Source organism: Sminthopsis crassicaudata, chromosome 3, assembly GCF_048593235.1.
Source record: "Sminthopsis crassicaudata isolate SCR6 chromosome 3, ASM4859323v1, whole genome shotgun sequence".
NCBI classification, from domain to species: Eukaryota; Metazoa; Chordata; class Mammalia; order Dasyuromorphia; family Dasyuridae; genus Sminthopsis; species Sminthopsis crassicaudata.
The window spans coordinates 247,992,704-248,008,407 of NC_133619.1; the positions used below are offsets into that span (position 1 = coordinate 247,992,704).

The 15,704-nt window shown below is 35.6% G+C and overlaps 1 protein-coding gene across 5 annotated transcripts in view; it reads right to left on the reverse strand.

Moving 5' to 3' along the window:
- The window catches only part of VWA3B (von Willebrand factor A domain containing 3B), a 200,918-nt gene that overhangs the window by 50,483 nt on the left and 134,731 nt on the right, over positions 1–15,704 (reverse strand). The window lies entirely within an intron of this gene.

Sequence of the window (15,704 nt, forward strand, 5' to 3'; positions counted from 1 at the left end):
CTCCTCATTGTCCAGGTCATCTGTAGTAGCAGATTGAGACACTCAGTGTCCCCTCTACAACAAGTTTTGGGAACCTTTCCTCTTCATTTATACTATGAAATTATCATCAATCCCATCAAAAGTGAATTGGTTTTGTAGAAATGACACTGGATTTGGAATCAGGAGACTTAGGTTCAAATCCTAGTTTTACATATAGGTAATCACTCAATTTCTCTGAACCTCAGTAATAATAGTTCTAATATTTCCCTTCAAGGAATTGTTGTGAGAAGTTTTTTTTTTTTTTAATAAATAACAAATCATTGTAGAAATGAGAATTGTTTTAACAATAAGAAGTTGCAAATGGAATAGTTGTATCTAACATTTACATTCTATTTAAATTTACAAACTGATATCTGTGTGTGTGTGTGTAACCTCATTTGATCTTCAAAACAACCTTATTAAGATTATTTACCCTACAGATAATACCATAAGGGTTTTATTATTCCCATTTTAGAGGTGAGAAAGTAAAATGTAGGGAAGTTACATGAGTTACCCATGATGTCACAGCTAGTAAGAAACAGGAACAGTGTTTCAACCCAACTCTCTTTTCTAAAGCTCTTTCTACTGCAATACACTGACCCTTATAGAAAGCTAATTATTCAAAACAATAGTAAAAATTCACCATCACTCTCCAAACCAAGAAGCAAACTGGTAGAAATTCTCAAAAGAAAATTATTTCCAAAAAGAATTCTACTTAAAGAAATAAAGAATTTGGATAGAATGAAAAGCTGAATGAAAAGAAACTGAGACAAAATATTTTAAAAATTATAATTAAATATTAATAGAAGGATCTTCAACAAGACTAGAATTTTCTGAGGAAATGATAAAAACTGAATAATAAATACATTGAATAAATTATAGGAAAAAGTAAAATGAGTAAAAATATGAGATTAAAGAACTGAAAACTAAGAAATCTCAGATCAAGTTGTTGATAAATCTTAACAATGTAAACATATTCTGAAAAAATTAAACATACTTATTTGGAGACAAATAAAAAGACCAAAACTATGATTGTATAGGAAGGGGATCATGGGTGAGAAATTATGAAAAAAGATCAACTAAGGAAGAAAAGATTTGGGGCATCCTAGGGACTACCAAACTGTCATAATACTTGTTTTTGTCACTGGTCTTTGGTATACTTGCCTGATAATAGATTTTGCTAATAATACAAAGATTACTCTCTCATGAATATTAATTGATGTTGATATTTTGAGACAGCCTCTGTAGCCCTCTGGCTTCTGGAACATATATGTACAATTATTGGAAACGCTGGGCAGACTCCTACATTCAGTTGTAAGGACTGTTGTTCTTCCTTTAAACCACCTATAGCAGCTTACAGAATCACCTTGAATCAAACACCTCTCATCTGCTTGCACTGAGCTGAAGAATGGACACAGATGTAATCCAGTCTCTTTTACAATTGGAGAGACTGAGATTCACTTCTTCATGAACCTGTAGTTACTTGAGGATGTATCAAAGATGGGCTTCAAACCCAAGTTTTCATAACTCCAAGTCTAGCACTCCCTCCATAATGCTACACTGCCAGTTTCCCCCCACTACCAATTACCTTAACTAATCATTCAAGCTCTCTTCTCTCCTCTTCACTTCACTACAAACATCCAGAGTTGGATTGGTATTGCCATTCCAAACACACTTGGTTATCAGTAACAAAGCAACACATTGATGCTCCGTAAACAGCCAGAAAATTTATAGACACACTAACAGCTGTGAGCAGCTGCCTGCCCCAGACCTTCTAACAGCTGTCCAACTTTCAACTTGGGTGACTCTCTAGTTTAACTCTGTCTTAGAGCCAAAGTGTCCAGCACAGCTGAGCTTGAGCTAGAAAACTTTCTAATGCACCCAGCAAATTTGTCATAGAGGCATAGTGTGGGCCTAAAAGGTCAGCCAGTTTCTTTTTTGAGAGCTACAATGAGTCTACAGAGGCTGATAATGATAAGGAAATCGAGGTCCAGCAACATCTGCTGGTTTTCAAGTTTCAATGTGTCCCTTTGTTTCCTCTTGAATCTAAGATCTACAGCAGTAAAAGGGGGCAGATTCAAACTGGTCCTCTGACTCAAAAGCCATGGCTCTTTCCAAAGCAAAATGTTTCCTCCCCAACTTTGCTACCAGGGCCATGTCATTTCCTCTTTGGGCTGTTCCTTAGACCTCTTTTGGACAACAGCTCTGCTATCAGGTTACTTCTCTGGGAAGAAAGTCGCTGTCCTCTCCATCTCTCTTGTATGACCTGTGAAAGAAGGGCAATAGGAAAGAGGTTTCAGAGCAAACAATTGTGTCATGGATTGTCTGGAGCCAAGTTCACTGATATATTGATGCTGCTGCAGTATGGTGAGTCCAGTAAAGTATCACAAATTCAAAACCAGAGTCTTTAAGTTAGGAAATAAATCTCTTGGGAGATGCATCCCAAGGAGGGAAATAAACAAAACATTACCCAATCCTGAGAATTAGTGATGATTTGCCAAGAAATGAGTCTGTTGTTGTTCATCCTTCCTGTTTGAAGAGGACTAATGTCACATTATCAGGTGATATCTTGACTTGCTGGTGAATTGGATTTAAGTTGAAGAATTGCACGAAGTTGTCAGCCTTACTCTTTTTCCCAGAGTCATCTAAGTCGAGTGGGAGCATATAAGCCAGGATGCCTGGTAGTGGCCCAGGATGCAATAGATGATGCTAGTATTTTTGTTGTCTGACAAGCTTCAAGAGCTCTGTAGCATCTGCTACAGCTGCCTCAATGACCATTGGAACAAATTGTTCTCATCTGGGGAAATCTTTACTTGTTTGGAGTAGATATCTCCATATCTTACTGACAGAGTTAAGGCTCATCAATTACTCTCAATCTGGTTTGATCCATTTGCCAAAACAGTTTTACTGGAGCGTGGTCACTGCACATGCTACATCTTCTTGAAGCCATAGGTGTGAATTGTATGAAGGTGAACACCAAAGGTGGATGAGCATCCCTCAAAGCACTCAACAACCTCACAGGTGCTAGTTCTCCCTGAACAACCCATAATCCAAAGGGAAGGGACCAGAGGTGAGAAGATCAGAGAAAGTATTAAACTAGAAGTTTTCACTCATCAGCCAAAATAGCATGTGGGAGAAATAGAAACTTATCACACTTGGGAGGGTTTCTGAGCACCTAAAACTATCCCAGAGGCTTTTTATGGTTCACTAAAAACTGCCCAATTTTTCTAGCACACTCAATTTCTATAGTTTTACTTTGCTCACACTAATGAGCATCTGTTGGTGGGGATATATTACCTGAACATTCATAAGAGAAATACTAAAATACTATGTTTGCAGTGTGCAAAATTTTCATATTAAGGTATATTTTATATACTAACCTTTAGATCAATAGACAGAAGGTGAACTAACAAGAGAAAAAAAGACAAGCAAGTTAATGCAAACAAGGTTTCTTGAATCATAGATTTAGAACTGAGGTCAAGAAATCTATCACTTAAATTATAGATGAAGAAACTGGCCCTTATAATCTGTGATGTCTTTGATGGGATTCAAAGCCATGTCTTACCAACTACTACCTCCATGGTATGGATGCATAGGACAACGTTAAGTCTACCCTGCTGTTTCCTAGAATACAAAACCACAGAGTTTCACAGATAAAAAAGACCAGGTTCATTGACTATCAAAGCTGAAAAGGACTTTAGAATGAAGAATATCACAACTGAAAGAAACTATGGACATTGAATGCTGGAGCTGGGAGGGACTTCATGACAACAAATAGCCAGAGCAGGGAGGTTCTTAGACACAAATATTAGATCTTGGAAGCACCTTAGAACACAGAATAGTGGAGCAGGAAATGATTTTAAAACATATATTTGGGCTGGAAGGGACCTAGGAGAGGTTTTAAATGAATTCTTTCATTTTTCAGGGAAGAAAACAATTTGTAGGACCAGTATTCAAACCACAATCCATTTTCTACCACTTCAATGCTATTTTTTTATAGATAATGCTGATCCCTTTCACTTCTCTCACTCCTCATTTTTTTTTTTTCTTTCATTCATTTTTAGAGCAAACATTTGCTAAATACTACAGTGTACTAGCTAGGTAATACAAGGGCTAGAGTGCCAGGCCTGAGGTCAAGAAAAGCAGAGTTTAAATCTTACTTCACACGCTTGGGCAAGTTACTAAACCCTATTTGCCTCAATTTCCTCATCTGTAAAATGACCTGGAGAAGAAAATGGAAGTCTCCAGTATCTTTACCAAGAAAAGCTCAAATGGGATCACAAAGAATCAGGTACAACTGAATAGCAAGTTATATATTTAGATGATAAAATGGATAGAAGAGTGGGATTGGCATCTCCTGAGTTTAAATTTGACCTCAGACACTCACTAGCTATTATGACAATGGCCAAGTCACTTAACTCTGTTTACCACAATTCTTCATCTCTACAATGAGCTGGAGAAGGAAATGGCAAACTACTCTAGTACCTTCGCCAAGAACACTATGTATTAAGTACTTCAAGCAGATAAGAAATAAATTAATCAGACTCTGTCCCTCAAGGAGATTATAATTCAGTAAGGGGAGGTACTGAAGATCCCGGGATATTAGAAGAATATGCAAGAAAGATCTTTTCAAAGAAAGGATTTAGGAAACTGAGAAGCTGATAGATGAATAATTCAAATGAAATGCTAACTAGAACTTCTTGAGTCTTATCACCTCTTCCTGGATGACTCATAAATCCACATCTCCAGATTACCTCTCTCTGGACCGACTAAGGCAATTCCCTTAATAGATCTATAAAATGGATATCCATAAACCCATTAAATTCTTCCCTGGACTTGCTCCCTTCCCTTTACCCTCAATAGGGTCACCAAGGGTCAAACAGGACTGAACAAAGCTGGTTGGGGAGAGGGGAGTTGTGAAACTAATAAACTTCTGCTCATTTATTTTTCTTTGAATAAAGTATGTCAGAAATCTTAATTATTGATAGGATTGTTGGATGGTGATGGTGATGGTGATGGTGATGGTGATGGTGATATGATATTTTTTGATGTGAATATTCTGAGGCACCAATTAATTTCTAACCAGCACTGAAAAATACAATACCTTTGCTCTAATTTTATGGGCACCTTCCCTCTCTTCCCAGTATTTTGACATACAATTTTTACTACACCATACAAAAGAATTTTAAAATAAAAAATGTTATAAATGACTATTCAAAATTGTTTATGTTCAAAATATTAGATTTTACTCTAGACAGAATTTGCCAATTCTATGTCTTTCAAATCAGTTTAAAAAAAAAAAAACATCTTTCTTGTTTTGCCACCATAAAACAAATAATTGACAGCTGTGTTTATTAAATATGCCAATAATATGAACACCTTGAGAAGTAGCATTATGTGGTGAAGAAAGGACCAGCCTCTGGGTCAATAAGATCTAGGCTCTGATAGATATAGGCTATGTGACCCTGAGCAAGCCACTTAAATTTTTGGTTCCCCACAAAACTTTCTTTTTAGATTTCTTTTTAAACTTTTCTTTTTTAACTTTAATAATATTTTATTTTTCCAAATACATGCAAATTTAGTTTTCAAAATTCACCTTTATAAAACCTTGTGTTCCTAATTTTTCTCCCTCTTCTCCCCTTTCCCCCTTCCCCAAAACAGCAAGCAATCATAGGTTAAACATGTATAATTCTTTTAAACATATTTCCATATTTGTTATGCTGCACACACATACAAAATCGGATCAAAAGGGAAAAAAAAGGCAAGCAAATAGTAAGAAAAAAAAAAAAGGTAAAAAATACTATTCTTTGATTCATAGTCTCTGTAGTTCTCTCCCTAAATGCAAATAGTTCTTTCCATCACAAGTCTATTGGAAATGCCTTGAATCACCTCATTATTGAAAAGAGTCAAGTCCATCATAGTTGATCATCACATAATCTTGTTACTGTGTACAATGTTCTCTTGGTTCTTTTTCCTTCATGATTATCATCAATTCATATAAGTCTTTCCAGGTTTTTCTGATTAGCCTGCTCATCATTTCTTATAGAACAGTAATATTCAATTATATTCAGATACGAATATATATACATATATTAATATGTGAGTATATATATTCAGCCATTCCCCAGCTAAGGAGTTTCCACTCAAATTTTCAGTTCCTTGTTACAAAGAGGGCTTCTACAAACATTTTTGCAAATGTTTCCTCTTTTTTGATTTCTTGGAGATAGACACCGCAGGATCAAAGGTTGTGCAGAGTTTTATACCCTTTGGGCATAGTTCCAAATTGCTCTTCAGAACAATTGGATTAATTCACAATTTCACCATCAATGTCCCAGTCCCCTTTGTGGGGTCTTTCTAAGACTATATGTGACAGAGAATCTACTCTTCACTGGTAGAAGTTTCCTAAATGTGAAGACCCCAACACAAATGAAATCAGATGTGCTGATTTTAAAAAATGAAAATTTAATGGAGGGGCAGCTAAGAAATTTTGTGGACAATACTGATGACTTTACAAATATTCCATTGCTCAGGATAATGACTGGAACTTAGTAGGTACTTAATAAATGTTTACTGATTGATATACTTACATTACTAACCACTTAAACACAAAACTTCCATTAACTCAACTTACTCAAGAATCAAGAAAATCAGGACAACAGAATTAGCATGTTTTGTGGTTGCTAAGTTGCCTCTGAGTTTTCTTGATTCTGTGTATCACCACATGTGTACCATGTGGTGCATGGGACTTTCTTGGCCATGATACTGGTGTGGTTTGCCACTTTTTCTCAGTAGATTAAAGGAATCAGAAGCTAAATGCCTTGCCCAGGGCCACACAGCTAGTAAGTGTCTGAGGCTGCATTTAAACTCAGGTCTTTCAGAATCCAGACCCAGTGCTTTATCCACAGAGCCACCTAGCTGTCTCCTGAATTAGCAGGTAAAAGCAGCTTAATATTAATAAATAATTATTAATTCTTAAATTATATAATTAAATTAATTATAAATTAATAAATGATACCCTAGTGTCACATAAAATAAGGTCATCAAAAAGACTTCACAATATCCCAAATGTAATCCAGACTATTCTTTCTTCCTTATTCAGATCTAAGCCTACTTTACTGTCCAAATTTGCTAAAAATATTGACAGACCAGCTTTATGAATTGTAACTAACTTCATATCATGACCTGGACAATAGTCATTCTTCATCCACTCAGTTTTTTCCTATGTAAATAGTTAAATCAAACTCTTTTGGATGATGCTCTGGGACTTTCATCCAAATAACCTAACTACTACTATTTAGAGAGTCTAAATTAAGCTTCTTGAGAGCAAAAAATGTCATTTTTGTCCTTTTATTCTTAGTGTTCATCACAGTGCTTGGCAAACAGTAGGCATTTAATAAATGCTTATGCTTAACTCTGCCCTGGTCATGACAATGACAAAATTCCTCTGGTTAAACTTATTCTATAATTATGAATCAAGGGGTGCTACAGTCTCTAAAGAACTAATTGTTTCAGATCACAGTACTATAAAGAGGCATATAACAGGTATAAGCAAACCACAGTATATTATTAAAGAAGAATGTCATCAGACAAATGATATGAAAGATATTGAGGGAAATGAAATTGGCTGGCTATATGTTAAGTGAGAGATAATTTGAGGACACAATGTCTCACATATAGTATTTACTTATTGAATTAGATTGGATTGTGCTCCATTAATACCAATTAAATGTCAAGATATCTAGAGAAAGGTCCTTACTACACAAAAGGACAAATGTTCTTTGCTTTATTGCAAGTTGACAGATAGGGATATTCATATGCTTTTTGGATTTGTTACTACCACAGAGAACAAAATGTTCATAACCAAAATATTTGAATCAAAGTCCTATATAGACACAGCGCTCATTAACTGCCAGTGTTACTACAATAAGAAAATATTATCTTTTTATTTTGAAAATGCTAGAAATCATTCTTTTCACTAATGTGCCATGACTTTCTCCCAAATTATTTAAATTAATGAGATTTTATTCTAGCATTAGAATTGTAGCATCTTTTCTCAAACAAGATAGCATAAATGATGCTTTTCAAACCTTAAAGCACTATATAAATGCTAGCTATTAACATTTTACCTAAAGAAAAGTGTTCCTTCAAAAGGATGAACAATTTGGAGTCTTTAATTATGGATTCATCTAATAACTGAGATATGTTTTATTCTAAATGTGACTGGGTGATGAATTAATCTCTTTGAAAGAGCTCAGGTGAAATTGTCTGGCCACTTGGAAACTAAAAATGCCAGTTAGAATCCTGTAATGAAGAGTTGCCATGGTAACCTCTCTGCTCACTTATTTCATTTCCAAGGTGATAGATTTGATGAGAGTCCAGCCAACACTGAAAACCCAGCCAGCACTGTGTGTACAGAGGGAAAAAAGAGCCCATGCATAAGTCATGAATGAAACAATGAACTGGGAATAAAGCTAAATGTAGTTTTAAAAGTCTACCTATCCAGCCAGATGTGGGATAGTAAAATCTATGAATAAAGCCCCATTCAAATTATTAGCCTCTATTCCTAAGCCTTTCTAACTCCATTATGATTTCTGCTCTTTCCCTTTCTTGGAAATATTAGCATCAACTACAAAGAGCCTAAATATACAATTGTGGCCAAAAGTAGATTAATTCTCATTCTAAATTTTCCTTCCTTATTCCTTGTTCTAAAAGGGGCAGAGAAATAGCAAATGTGAAGGTGCTTGAAAGGTAAAAATTCTATGTTAATTTAGGCTGTGGCTTTTATACCTCTACTGAAGTCCTATTCAGGTTCTTCATTCAGCAGAGGTGGTCTGGCTTCTCAAAGGCAATGCCAAGGAAACACAAGCTCTAGGAAGAAGTATCTAGCACCAGATTTTATAGCCATCATCTGAGAACTGACCTGGCCAAGTCCTTAAAGGCTTATCATCAGAAAAGAGGAAAATGCCCAGAGATGAATTTGGGGCCGTGGGAACACATGAAGACCATCTCAACAAAGGCAGGAAAGATTTGCAATCTCCCTTGGTGAAGAGATGAAATCATGGATTTCAAAAGCTTCCTTGAGAGAAAGGATTGTTTCATTCTTTGTAAGTGTATCTCCATTACACCCATAGTGCTTGATACAAAGCAGGTGCTTAATAAATGATTTTTATTCATTGTAGAACTGACAAACATTATTACTAGTTTTGTTCCTATTAAAGGGACAGGATAAGTTTATCAACTCTCTTTCTCTGTCTCTGTCTCTGTCTTTCTGTCAGTCTGTCTCTGTCTCTATTTCTTTGTCTGTCTCTCCTGTCTTTCTCTCTCTCTCCCCCCATCTCTCTCTCTCTCTCTCTGTCCTTTTCTTTTTCTCTTTTTTTCTCTCATCAATTAATTGAGTACTGCTTTGGAGCTCCTGGATACTATCACTTCATTCCTTCCTACTTCTCAGACTCAGACTCTTGGGGAATGGTGGCTCATCTAGATAAGCACAGAATAAACCATTTTCATAAGAATCTCTCAAGTATCCTTGTGATTTTCTCTTTACTCAGGAAGCAAGCTCACTGACATCATCAAGCAGTTTGACCTGATCAGTTCTTAAATGAAATTATACATTTAGGTTAACCAGATTACTTTTACATGTTCTATTTTGAATTCTATTTCCAAAACCATTTTTGCTGACCAAAAAAAAAAAAAAAAAAAAAAAATCTTTCTGCTTCCTGAATTCCATCAAAATAAAATGTTGTTTTATTTTACACAATTATGTTTTCTTTTATGTACTCTGCTACCCTCAAGATGGCTCCAGATAACCTCTCAGTAATGAGCTCCCAACACACCTCTCTTAAACCTCCACCCAGTTTTACTTCCTTTAGTGTGTTTTATCAAGTGTGATACCTTTCTACTTTCTTCAAAGGAAAGACTTTGGTGTTACCTGTGTGAGTTCTTTCCAGTGTCCCTCACCCCTTACTAATGGATAATCCTTTCTGCATTTATGAAAGATATTTCACAAATTAGTGCTCTAACCTCATCCTCTATACTCTCTGAACAATAATACTCTTTCAAAATGATGACTTTGAGGCACTGAAAGATCTTTCTGGTTCAAAGGATAATCAATGATTCTGAGATGAGATTGTAATTGTGTGTGTTTCATCTTATTCTCATGGTGTGTATTTCATCTTATTCTACCTTAATAGACTGATGATCATTTTCTTATGATACTTTCTTCATTTTATTATAATTCTGATTTTTTAAAAAATATATCTGGTTATCCAGTAACTCAAATTCAAAGAAAAGTCTAAAATTTATTAAATGTTTTCCTTACCAGGCTTCTGGCCCCATCATGTTCCTGGACTTGCTTTTCTCTCTCTCTCTCTCTCTCTCTCTCTTTCTCATTCATCTAAAGCCTTAACTTGTTCCAAGTCTGAGAGTTCATTTATTCTTGTATATTTTCTGATGTATTATAATCCACAGAACTCCAATTTCTATTTCCTGTTTTGTTTCAATAAGTGAGTTTATTCACTGTTCACCATTTGTGATGGTCTGTTGTAAAAATAGCATTTCATGACTATAAACCACCCTCTCTCTTAAGAGCAATCAGGGAAGTAACTTGTATTCTGAGCCCTTTAAACCCTCAGACCAGAAATATTTGAGGAATAGCACATAAATGTAATGTTAGCCTGATAACTCATTTAGGACTTGGAGTTGAGATTGCCCAGTTGTCCCTAAAATTACCAGATCTTCCCCAAGCTATTGTGCTGGCTGGAAAAGCATCATCCCTGGCTATCTCATTCAGAGATATAGCCATACCTTAAGGATCATATCCATCCACCTTCAAGTTTAATCTATACAGAGTATTCTAAAAATTCTTAAAGGCTATTAAGAGGTTCACTTTCTTCCTCTGACACATAACAGCTGGCCCAGTCACATAACCTTCCTAAAGCAGGTCAAATACCTTGACCTGGATAACTCCCTAACACTAAGTTGCAGAATAGTTACAGATTTTCATTTGGTATGAATGCCCTCATCAGAAGCTTCCTATGTTCCACTGAATTCCTAGGTCCAACTATTCCCCTGGAGGAAAAAAAAAATTCTCTAACTATTTTAGATAAGTGAGGAGTGTCAGTATATAAGTATTATAATTTATAATCAATGAGTATATGTAATACATATGTATTAATATTAAATTAAAATATTAAATAACAAGGATGTGGAAAACCTATGAAATTACCTATATAGGTTTTCATTTTTTTAAAGATGAAAATTAAAATACATATTCAGACATGAATGTAGAAAGCAATGATATAATTATTTTATCTCATGAATACTTATTTTCCTTTTTTTGTGGTTTATTTTGGTGAGGCAATTGGGATCAAGTGACTTGCCCAGGATCACACAACTAATAAGTGCCAAGTGTCTGATTTGAACTCAGAGCTCCCTGACTCCAGGGCCAGTGTGCTATCCACTGTGCTACCTAGATGCCCCATGGATACTTATTTTTATCTAGTTCTGCCCCAATGTCAGGATCAGGGATGGATTATCTATTAATAAGAACTGATTAAAGTTTCCCTTAACTTGTAACTCCATCCTCCCTACCTCATTTCCTTTTGAGTTCTATCATGGATGTATTTTTTAAAGTCACTCTTTAAAACTTTAAAAATATTTCATTGATTCTTTTGTTTTTATATCACTTTCTCCACTCTCTCTTCAGAGAGACATCCCTTGTATGAATAAAAAAGAAAGATGAAAAGGAAAGAAAACCCCCCCAAATTAACAACACATTCACACTGGCTATCAGTCTATTCAACATTCCCATCCACCTCTGCAAAGAAGGAAAGGAGGAGCATTTTCTCAACTTAATGAAGTCCCTTTAATGGGCATGTCTATGGAAAGGATGTAGATGATAAATTTTAGATGCCATTAAAGTTCACTGGTTTCACAGAAATGATACTGAATTTGTTTTCCTTCAAATAAAACTGCTAAAAATCGTAAATGAATTCATAGCCTTCACAAACCTTCCTAAAAGACACAAAGTGACTCCTTGGCTATCTCAAGTATTTTGGGTAGATGCTATGCTCAGTAGATAAAGAAATAAATTCTGCAGTCATATATCTTTAGGAAGTAAATAGGGTCATGCTACCATAGAGACACTACCAAAGAAAAGAAGGCTCAGATGGAAACAAAGAGGCCAAAGGGCAGGTAAGGGACAACCTGTCTGCACACTGGGACTCCAATGTTAATCCATAATCTAGTGACTAGAAAGAGCAATGTGTGGAGTTTAGAGCAAGAGTGTGAGTTTGAAAGACTGAATTCAAGTCCCTATTCTTGGGAATATCATTCAACCTCTTTGGGGTTCATTTTCCTTGAATTATAAAATGGGGGAAGTTAGTGTGAATGATCTCTAAGCTTCTCTTTACATCTTACAACTAGAACCTAAAATCTAAGATCATCAAACATTTTAATCAGCCTAAGATCATCAAACATTTTAATCAGCATTATAAATATTCCCCCAAACACATTGCAAAACACTACAGGATAATTTTATATATTTCCTCCAAATATATCCAATCGTGAGTGGTTGTAAAGCAACATAGATGACAACTTTTGGCAACCTCTAGTATATTTTATTTTTCTATGGCTTCCAAACCCCAATATGTTTTCAGTCTAATTCATTAGCTGCAGCAAATAAATGTAAGCATTTAAAAAAACAAATTAGGCTAGCACTTTGAAGGACAAGACCAGAATACAAAGTAGCCAGAGTAAATTAAGAATGAAGCATATAATAACACTAAATCCAACCAAACAACAGACATTTATAAACTACTTACTATCTTCCAGGCATTGTGCTAAGTATTGGCATACAAGAGGGAAAAATTCTTAATTTTTATTAAAATTATATTTTAATGGAGGAAACAATATGAGTATGTTGCTGTTCAGTTATTTTCAGTCCTGTTTGACTTTTCATGACCCCATTTAGAGTTTTCTTAACAAAATACTGGAGTGATTTTCCATTTGCTTCTCTAGCTTATTTTATGGATGATAGAAATTGAGGCAGAGTTAAGTGACTTGCCCCAGGTCATTAGCTAGTAAATGTCTGAGGTTCTATTTGAGCTCAAGAAGATGAGTTTTCCTGACTTCAGACTGGCATTCTATCCATTGGGACACCTGGCTGCAATATATATATATATATATATATATATGAGTATAAGTAGATAGGTATGGGACATAGTAAGAGCAAAGTACAAAGTAAACTTAGATATCAGGGGGAAACCAGAAAAAGCTTCCTGCAGAAGGTGGGGCTTGAGCTGTGTCTTAAAGAAATCTAATGTTTCCAAAGGGCAGAAGGAGGAAGGAGATTTCTTAGGATCTGGGACAACCAGGTACAAAGGTATATAAACAGAAGATGGAGCATCATTCATGAAGAATCTCAGGAAATTCAGAATGGCCATACTGTAGAATTCATGGAGCCAAAAAATTTGTAATTTTACTGGAAAAATAGAAAGAGGTCAGAAATGGAGAGATTTAAATACCAAAGAGAACAAATTATACACAGCCTGGTCTATAATTTAAGGATATCACTTTGGCAGCTGTATGGAAGATGGATTAGAGCAAGGAAAAACAAACATACAAACAAAAAAAAACTTGAGGCAGGGAGTCCAGTTAAGAGGCTATTAAAATAGCCCAGGCAAAGTGGCTATATGAATGGAATGTTGTAGTGGTAGATAAGACTTGGTAACTGGCATAAAAACCTGGGTGACAGGTATTACTCAAAAGCAATAAGTGGCAAAGAAGATAGGGAGCTGAGTCTCTAATCAGGAAGATTCATTTTTGTGAGTTCAATTTAACTACAAATACTTTCTGTGTGATTTTGGGCAAGTCACTTAACCCTGTTTCAGTTTTTTCATATATAAAATGAGTTAGAGAAGGAAATGATAAACCAGTCTGGTATCTTTGCCAAGAAAATCCCAAAATGGGGTCACAGAAATAACTTTACAAAAAGTCAGACAAAACAGCAATATGGAAGTTTCATTAAGGGTAAATTTGGGAAAGAAGAAGATGACTTTTTTCTTGTATATGTTGAGTTTCAGATGCTGATGGGATCAATTTGAGATATGTAAGGGGAAGTTAATAATGTGGAACAAGAGCTGGGGAGAGAGATTAGACTGAATCTAGAGATAATGCCCAGAGATAACAATAAAGAGAATCTCAGATGAAAGACAAAAGGGAGAAAAAAAGAGGATCCAAGATGGAGTTTTGAGGCACACCCATACTTAGTGTGATTAGTATGAGTCAAGTAGAAGGAAATTCAAGAGAGATATTTCATGAAAAGCCAGAGAAATCCAATTTTAAGGTGATCAACAATGTCATATGCTAAGTATGGGTCAAAAAGAATAAAGAAAACGCCATTAGACTTGATGATTTAAAGATAACTGGTGACTTTGGAAAAAACAATTTTAGTTGAAACATGAGGTTAGAAGTTAGTTAGCAGGCAATTTAAAAGAAAGTCAGAGGAGTGAAAAAGAGGCATAAAATAAATATAAACTTTTTTTTTGTTAAATAAGTTTAGTTGAAAAGGTGAGGAGAGAAAAAACAACAATAACAGATAGCATGGATAGTAGCATGTAGTTAGGCTTTTTAAGAATGGGAGAGACTTGGAAGAAGTAGAAAAAGAAGAAGAAGGAGGAGGAGGAGGAGGAGGAGGAGGAGAAAAAGGAGGAGGAGGAAGAGAAGAAGAAGAAGGAGGAGGAGGAGGAGAAGGAAAAGAAGAAGAATCTCAGTGGAGATAGTACTCTAGGGAAAATGGAAGAAAATGGAATAAAGGATACATATTGAGGGGTTGACTTTATGAGAGAAAGACATTTTCATCAGAGATTAGAATAAGAATGAGATCATGTACCATGATGGAGTGGAGGAGTGTGAACTGGAGGAGAAGAGGGAGTTTGTTGAGAATGGTCTATTTTTTTTTTCCCCTCAAAAAGTATGAGCTCAGCTAGGAGAGTAGGAGAGTAAGAGGCCTAAGGAGAAAGGGAAGAGGTCTAGAACAGGTTCTGCAGTGGCTACCTAAAGAAGAAAACAGATCCAGCTCTGAAAACATGACCCAGCAATGCAATAATGTTGTAAAAAAAAAAAAGTACGAGCCACTATGAGGCAATCTTATGATGTATCATGGACACAACGACCAGAGAGACTTGAGAGGTGGCAAAAGACCATCAAAGATAATTTTAAAACTGCCCCCCTCAAAAAAACCCACTCAATACCTAAGAAAGTAAGATTAGAGTAACTGGGAGATTGGGGCGGGGGAGGCTAGTAATCTGATCATTGACAAGGCCAAGAATGGTTGGTCTCAGAAAGCATTTCTCCATCTTCATGAGGGCAATAGAAAGAGAAATAGGATCATCTTAGACAATCAAGCATTTTCATTAAGACAGAGTTTTAATTTTCCTACAATGAGTCACATCAAATGTCCAGATGAGTTACTGAAGGAAGCAATTAAAATTAATCTAGAGACCTTTTAAAAAACAAAAATTCTCATTTCTTTAGGGTGAGAAAGCAAGCAAATGAATGAAATAACCTTCAAGGGTCCTTTCCATGATGTCATGCAGAAAATTTGCGTCTATAGTGAAAAATCTGAATAGCTCCATACTACCACCCACTGGTAAATAGACAAGAAGAGCCTATATCATGGAGATCCA